This window comes from Sinocyclocheilus grahami, unplaced genomic scaffold, assembly GCF_001515645.1.
Source record: "Sinocyclocheilus grahami isolate Dianchi unplaced genomic scaffold, SAMN03320097.WGS_v1.1 scaffold405.1, whole genome shotgun sequence".
NCBI classification, from domain to species: domain Eukaryota; kingdom Metazoa; phylum Chordata; class Actinopteri; order Cypriniformes; family Cyprinidae; genus Sinocyclocheilus; species Sinocyclocheilus grahami.
The window spans coordinates 169710-176297 of NW_015505584.1; the positions used below are offsets into that span (position 1 = coordinate 169710).

The 6588-nt window shown below is 46.6% G+C and overlaps 1 long non-coding RNA gene across 1 annotated transcript in view; it reads left to right on the forward strand.

Moving 5' to 3' along the window:
• Positions 1–204: 204 nt before the first annotated feature.
• The window catches only part of LOC107550673 (uncharacterized), a 27005-nt gene continuing 20621 nt past the window's right edge, over positions 205–6588 (forward strand). The window contains exon 1 of the long non-coding RNA XR_001604687.1: positions 205–265. This is a non-coding gene — a long non-coding RNA (uncharacterized lncRNA). The remainder of the gene's footprint in view (positions 266–6588) is intronic.

Sequence of the window (6588 nt, forward strand, 5' to 3'; positions counted from 1 at the left end):
TATTTCCAACAGTTAATGAAGAAATTGGTGTGAATTTCCAAACCAAGTTGTTTTGGGTTTGTTTTTCTTGTTTTGAATGTTGAAGCACACAGTAGTGCATAACACTGTTTTCCATGATCTGATCCCGTGGAGTGTGGTGGTGATGTGATGGAGTCTATATCGTCCGAGTTACTGTAAATGACTGAAATCCTGCTCTGTCTTCAACAGGGCGACGATCGAGGAGGTGGAGGGCGACGTCTGTGAGCTCGAGTCCAAACTAGACAAGGTACGTTTGGACTGCTGGGGGTGTATTACAGAAAGATTACAGATCCTAACTTTAAAATCTTATCTTGTCTGTTTGGTAATCATGGTCATTTCAGTTAGGACAAAAGCTATTACAGAACAGCGTTTCCTAAGTGGGTTGTACCAACAAGGATTAATTTAAGTAAAGTTTAGAGCTAATCAAGGATTTGTTGATCTGGGTTTTATTTTAAATCGAGTTGTGTTGCACCACTTAATTTTAAATGCAGATTAACAAATCGGGGATTAGAACTCTAACCTGCGATTAAAACCTCCATCTACGATTAATTTTCTCCGCGATGATGGATTTCGCCATTGCAATTAAACAGGAACAATGCTAATATTCAAAATTTTTCTTTGCTTACTACCAAATTCTCTTTCTGACATAAGTTGCTCGTGTCAAAAAAGGAAATAAACTTGTAAAATATCTGCGGTCTTAATAAACTGCTATCGTTATTCAAATGGCTGATCAAGCAAGCAATGAATACATTTCTGGCAGTGCATACGGATTTCATAATCCTGGAAATATATTTATAGTATCAATTAATGGAGTATGTTTTATGACAGCGCCGCCCTGTCCGTTTGATCGCCGCCCAGCATCCACGCGTGGAGCAGGCGTGAGAAACGAGAGCCGTGGCCGCGATCATTGGCGCTCACTTCATCATCACCGCTGCCGTTAAATGCTATACAGTATATTTCTGTTTTCTTTGTCGTACGCCGAGATGTACCGAGATGAGTGACGGATTCACATCCCAGACTCGATAGCAGACGCGGGTGTACTACGGGCTGCCAAGACCCTCACAATCTGCTGGCTCAATGTGCTTAAATCTTCCTTTATATTTGTAATAAACACCTGAGACCTCACAACACACCCTCTATTGTTTTCTTTGTTTAATCAGCCACATAATTGTAACTGTAGGTGCACTTTATTTCATTTAAACCTCCTCACCTGTAAATTTAAAATTAATCCCTAATTGAGATTTAAATCTGAGTTTAAAGTTATGGAGCAACAAGATTAAAGTGAATCTATTTTAAATATAAATTAAATCCAGGATCAAGTTGATGGTTTAAATGTAATCCTTGTTATTTTTAAACAAGGTTTAAAGTTTGGTGCAACGGAATTATTAGATAAACCTTGATTTAATCTAGATTAAAGCTTAATCCTTGTTGGTGCAACCCACCCTAAGTGTGTTATCTTATCTTAACTAAAGATAGGAAGGGGGTATTACAGAAACCTACTTGACAAAACATCCTAAAAACTGTCTTAACTCTAGGACAGCCCCACAGCTGTCCTAACTTCGAAATTATTTGTAAGCTAACGGAAAAACCGCTTACAATTGTGCTGTCCAACAATGGTATTACATTTATTAATAACTGAAAATGAAGAACGGAGATGTTTAATGGTAAAAAGACTCTTGGAGGACCCTGAAGATGTGTTACATTTTGATGACAAAACACTTATAAGTAATTACAGACTGCCGAGCAACATGATATTACAGCTAGCACAGGAGCTGCAACCAGCATTACAGAGACCAACAAAGCATCACGGAGCACCGGACACGACGGGTAAAGTCTGTCTACACTGGACACGACAAAGCGATGTTGAAAATCATTTAAAATTTGTGTCGGCACGTCATAAATAGAACACGGCAGCAGTTTTCTGTCTGGGATTTGTTGCGCCGCATCCAGTGTAGACAGCATCAGCATCGGGGAAGTCGTGGCCTAATGGTTAGAGAGTCGGACTCATAACCCAAAGGTTGTGGGTTCGAGTCTCGTACCGGCAGGGATTGTAGGTGGGGGGAGTGAATGTACAGCGCTCTCTCCCACCTTCAATACCACGACTGAGGTGCCCTTGAGCAAGGCACCGAACCCCCAACTGCTCCCCGGGCGCCGCAGCATAAATGGCTGCCCACTGCTCCGGGTGTGTGTTCACGGTTTGTGTGTGTTCACTGCTGTGTGTGTGCACTTTGGATGGGTAAATGCAGAGCACTAATTCTGAGTATGGGTCACCATACTTGGCCACGTCACTTCACTTTTTTATAATGAGTTCTATAGTATTTTGTCGTGTCGCGCCGCGCCGCATCCAGTGTAGACAGCATCACTGGCTGTAATGAGTTCTATAGTATTTTGTCGTGTCGTGTCGCGCCGCGCAGCATCCAGTGTAGACAGCATCACTGGCTATAATGAGTCCTATAGTATTTTGTCGTGTCGCGCCGCGCCGCATCCGGTGTAGACAGCATCACTGGCTATAATGAGTTCTATAGTATTTTGTCGTGTCGCGCCGCGCCGCATCCAGTGTAGACCGCATCACTGGCTATAATGAGTTCTATAGTATTTTGTCGTGTCGCGCCGCGCCGCATCCAGTGTAGACCGCATCACTGGCTATAATGAGTTCTATAGTATTTTGTCGTGTCGCGCCGCGCCGCATCCAGTGTAGACCGCATCACTGGCTATAATGAGTTCTATAGTATTTTGTCGTGTCGCGCCGCGCCGCATCCAGTGTAGACCGCATCACTGGCTATAATGAGTTCTATAGTATTTTGTCGTGTCGCGCCGCGCCGCATCCAGTGTAGACCGCATCACTGGCTATAATGAGTTCTATAGTATTTTGTCGTGTCGCGCCGCGCCGCATCCAGTGTAGACCGCATCACTGGCTATAATGAGTTCTATAGTATTTTGTCGTGTCGCGCCGCGCCGCATCCAGTGTAGACCGCATCACTGGCTATAATGAGTTCTATAGTATTTTGTCGTGTCGCGCCGCGCCGCATCCAGTGTAGACCGCATCACTGGCTATAATGAGTTCTATAGTATTTTGTCGTGTCGCGCCGCGCCGCATCCAGTGTAGACCGCATCACTGGCTATAATGAGTTCTATAGTATTTTGTCGTGTCGCGCCGCGCCGCATCCAGTGTAGACCGCATCACTGGCTATAATGAGTTCTATAGTATTTTGTCGTGTCGCGCCGCGCCGCATCCAGTGTAGACCGCATCACTGGCTATAATGAGTTCTATAGTATTTTGTCGTGTCGCGCCGCGCCGCATCCAGTGTAGACCGCATCACTGGCTATAATGAGTTCTATAGTATTTTGTCGTGTCGCGCCGCGCCGCATCCAGTGTAGACCGCATCACTGGCTATAATGAGTTCTATAGTATTTTGTCGTGTCGCGCCGCGCCGCATCCAGTGTAGACCGCATCACTGGCTATAATGAGTTCTATAGTATTTTGTCGTGTCGCGCCGCGCCGCATCCAGTGTAGACCGCATCACTGGCTATAATGAGTTCTATAGTATTTTGTCGTGTCGCGCCGCGCCGCATCCAGTGTAGACCGCATCACTGGCTATAATGAGTTCTATAGTATTTTGTCGTGTCGCGCCGCGCCGCATCCAGTGTAGACCGCATCACTGGCTATAATGAGTTCTATAGTATTTTGTCGTGTCGCGCCGCGCCGCATCCAGTGTAGACCGCATCACTGGCTATAATGAGTTCTATAGTATTTTGTCGTGTCGCGCCGCGCCGCATCCAGTGTAGACCGCATCACTGGCTATAATGAGTTCTATAGTATTTTGTCGTGTCGCGCCGCGCCGCATCCAGTGTAGACCGCATCACTGGCTATAATGAGTTCTATAGTATTTTGTCGTGTCGCGCCGCGCCGCATCCAGTGTAGACCGCATCACTGGCTATAATGAGTTCTATAGTATTTTGTCGTGTCGCGCCGCGCCGCATCCAGTGTAGACCGCATCACTGGCTATAATGAGTTCTATAGTATTTTGTCGTGTCGCGCCGCGCCGCATCCAGTGTAGACCGCATCACTGGCTATAATGAGTTCTATAGTATTTTGTCGTGTCGCGCCGCGCCGCATCCAGTGTAGACCGCATCACTGGCTATAATGAGTTCTATAGTATTTTGTCGTGTCGCGCCGCGCCGCATCCAGTGTAGACCGCATCACTGGCTATAATGAGTTCTATAGTATTTTGTCGTGTCGCGCCGCGCCGCATCCAGTGTAGACCGCATCACTGGCTATAATGAGTTCTATAGTATTTTGTCGTGTCGCGCCGCGCCGCATCCAGTGTAGACCGCATCACTGGCTATAATGAGTTCTATAGTATTTTGTCGTGTCGCGCCGCGCCGCATCCAGTGTAGACCGCATCACTGGCTATAATGAGTTCTATAGTATTTTGTCGTGTCGCGCCGCGCCGCATCCAGTGTAGACCGCATCACTGGCTATAATGAGTTCTATAGTATTTTGTCGTGTCGCGCCGCGCCGCATCCAGTGTAGACCGCATCACTGGCTATAATGAGTTCTATAGTATTTTGTCGTGTCGCGCCGCGCCGCATCCAGTGTAGACCGCATCACTGGCTATAATGAGTTCTATAGTATTTTGTCGTGTCGCGCCGCGCCGCATCCAGTGTAGACCGCATCACTGGCTATAATGAGTTCTATAGTATTTTGTCGTGTCGCGCCGCGCCGCATCCAGTGTAGACCGCATCACTGGCTATAATGAGTTCTATAGTATTTTGTCGTGTCGCGCCGCGCCGCATCCAGTGTAGACCGCATCACTGGCTATAATGAGTTCTATAGTATTTTGTCGTGTCGCGCCGCGCCGCATCCAGTGTAGACCGCATCACTGGCTATAATGAGTTCTATAGTATTTTGTCGTGTCGCGCCGCGCCGCATCCAGTGTAGACCGCATCACTGGCTATAATGAGTTCTATAGTATTTTGTCGTGTCGCGCCGCGCCGCATCCAGTGTAGACCGCATCACTGGCTATAATGAGTTCTATAGTATTTTGTCGTGTCGCGCCGCGCCGCATCCAGTGTAGACCGCATCACTGGCTATAATGAGTTCTATAGTATTTTGTCGTGTCGCGCCGCGCCGCATCCAGTGTAGACCGCATCACTGGCTATAATGAGTTCTATAGTATTTTGTCGTGTCGCGCCGCGCCGCATCCAGTGTAGACCGCATCACTGGCTATAATGAGTTCTATAGTATTTTGTCGTGTCGCGCCGCGCCGCATCCAGTGTAGACCGCATCACTGGCTATAATGAGTTCTATAGTATTTTGTCGTGTCGCGCCGCGCCGCATCCAGTGTAGACCGCATCACTGGCTATAATGAGTTCTATAGTATTTTGTCGTGTCGCGCCGCGCCGCATCCAGTGTAGACCGCATCACTGGCTATAATGAGTTCTATAGTATTTTGTCGTGTCGCGCCGCGCCGCATCCAGTGTAGACCGCATCACTGGCTATAATGAGTTCTATAGTATTTTGTCGTGTCGCGCCGCGCCGCATCCAGTGTAGACCGCATCACTGGCTATAATGAGTTCTATAGTATTTTGTCGTGTCGCGCCGCGCCGCATCCAGTGTAGACCGCATCACTGGCTATAATGAGTTCTATAGTATTTTGTCGTGTCGCGCCGCGCCGCATCCAGTGTAGACCGCATCACTGGCTATAATGAGTTCTATAGTATTTTGTCGTGTCGCGCCGCGCCGCATCCAGTGTAGACCGCATCACTGGCTATAATGAGTTCTATAGTATTTTGTCGTGTCGCGCCGCGCCGCATCCAGTGTAGACCGCATCACTGGCTATAATGAGTTCTATAGTATTTTGTCGTGTCGCGCCGCATCCAGTGTAGACAGCATCACTGGCTATAATGAGTTCTATAGTATTTTGTCGTGCCGCTCGCGTCCGGTGTAGACACGGTGTAATGCCTTACGTTTTTTTTGCAAAAGGCGATTTTCAAAGTGAAGTAGCTTCTATTATTTTGTTTACCTCATCAGCAGCTCGCGCAGTGTTGGTTGCTTGGTAACAGACCTGAGAGTGGATCGTCGAACTTGATAATGCAATTTAAGATTTCCTAACTAGAGATAAGATACGATTTTGTAAGATAGGATAAGAATCCCAAATCAAGTTAAGATTTGCTTCTGTAATACAAATTTGTGAAAAATCCTAATTTAACACATCATATCTTAAGTTAAGACCTAAGATAAGAAACTTTCTGTAATACGCCCCCTGGTCAACTTATAGAGATTAATGGGCAATGACGAATATGTAGAGAATATGGCCCGTGTTTCGATGGCATCACTGGCTATAATGAGTTCTATAGTATTTTGTCATGTCGCGCCGCGCCGCATCCGGTGTAGACGGCATCACTGGCTATAATGAATTCTATAGTATTTTGTTGTGTCGCACTGCGCCGCATTCAGTGTAGACGGCATCACTGGCTATAATGAGTTCTATAGTATTTTGTTGTATCGCACCGCATCCAGTGTAGACCGCATCACTGGCTATAATGAGTTCTATAGTATTTTGTTGT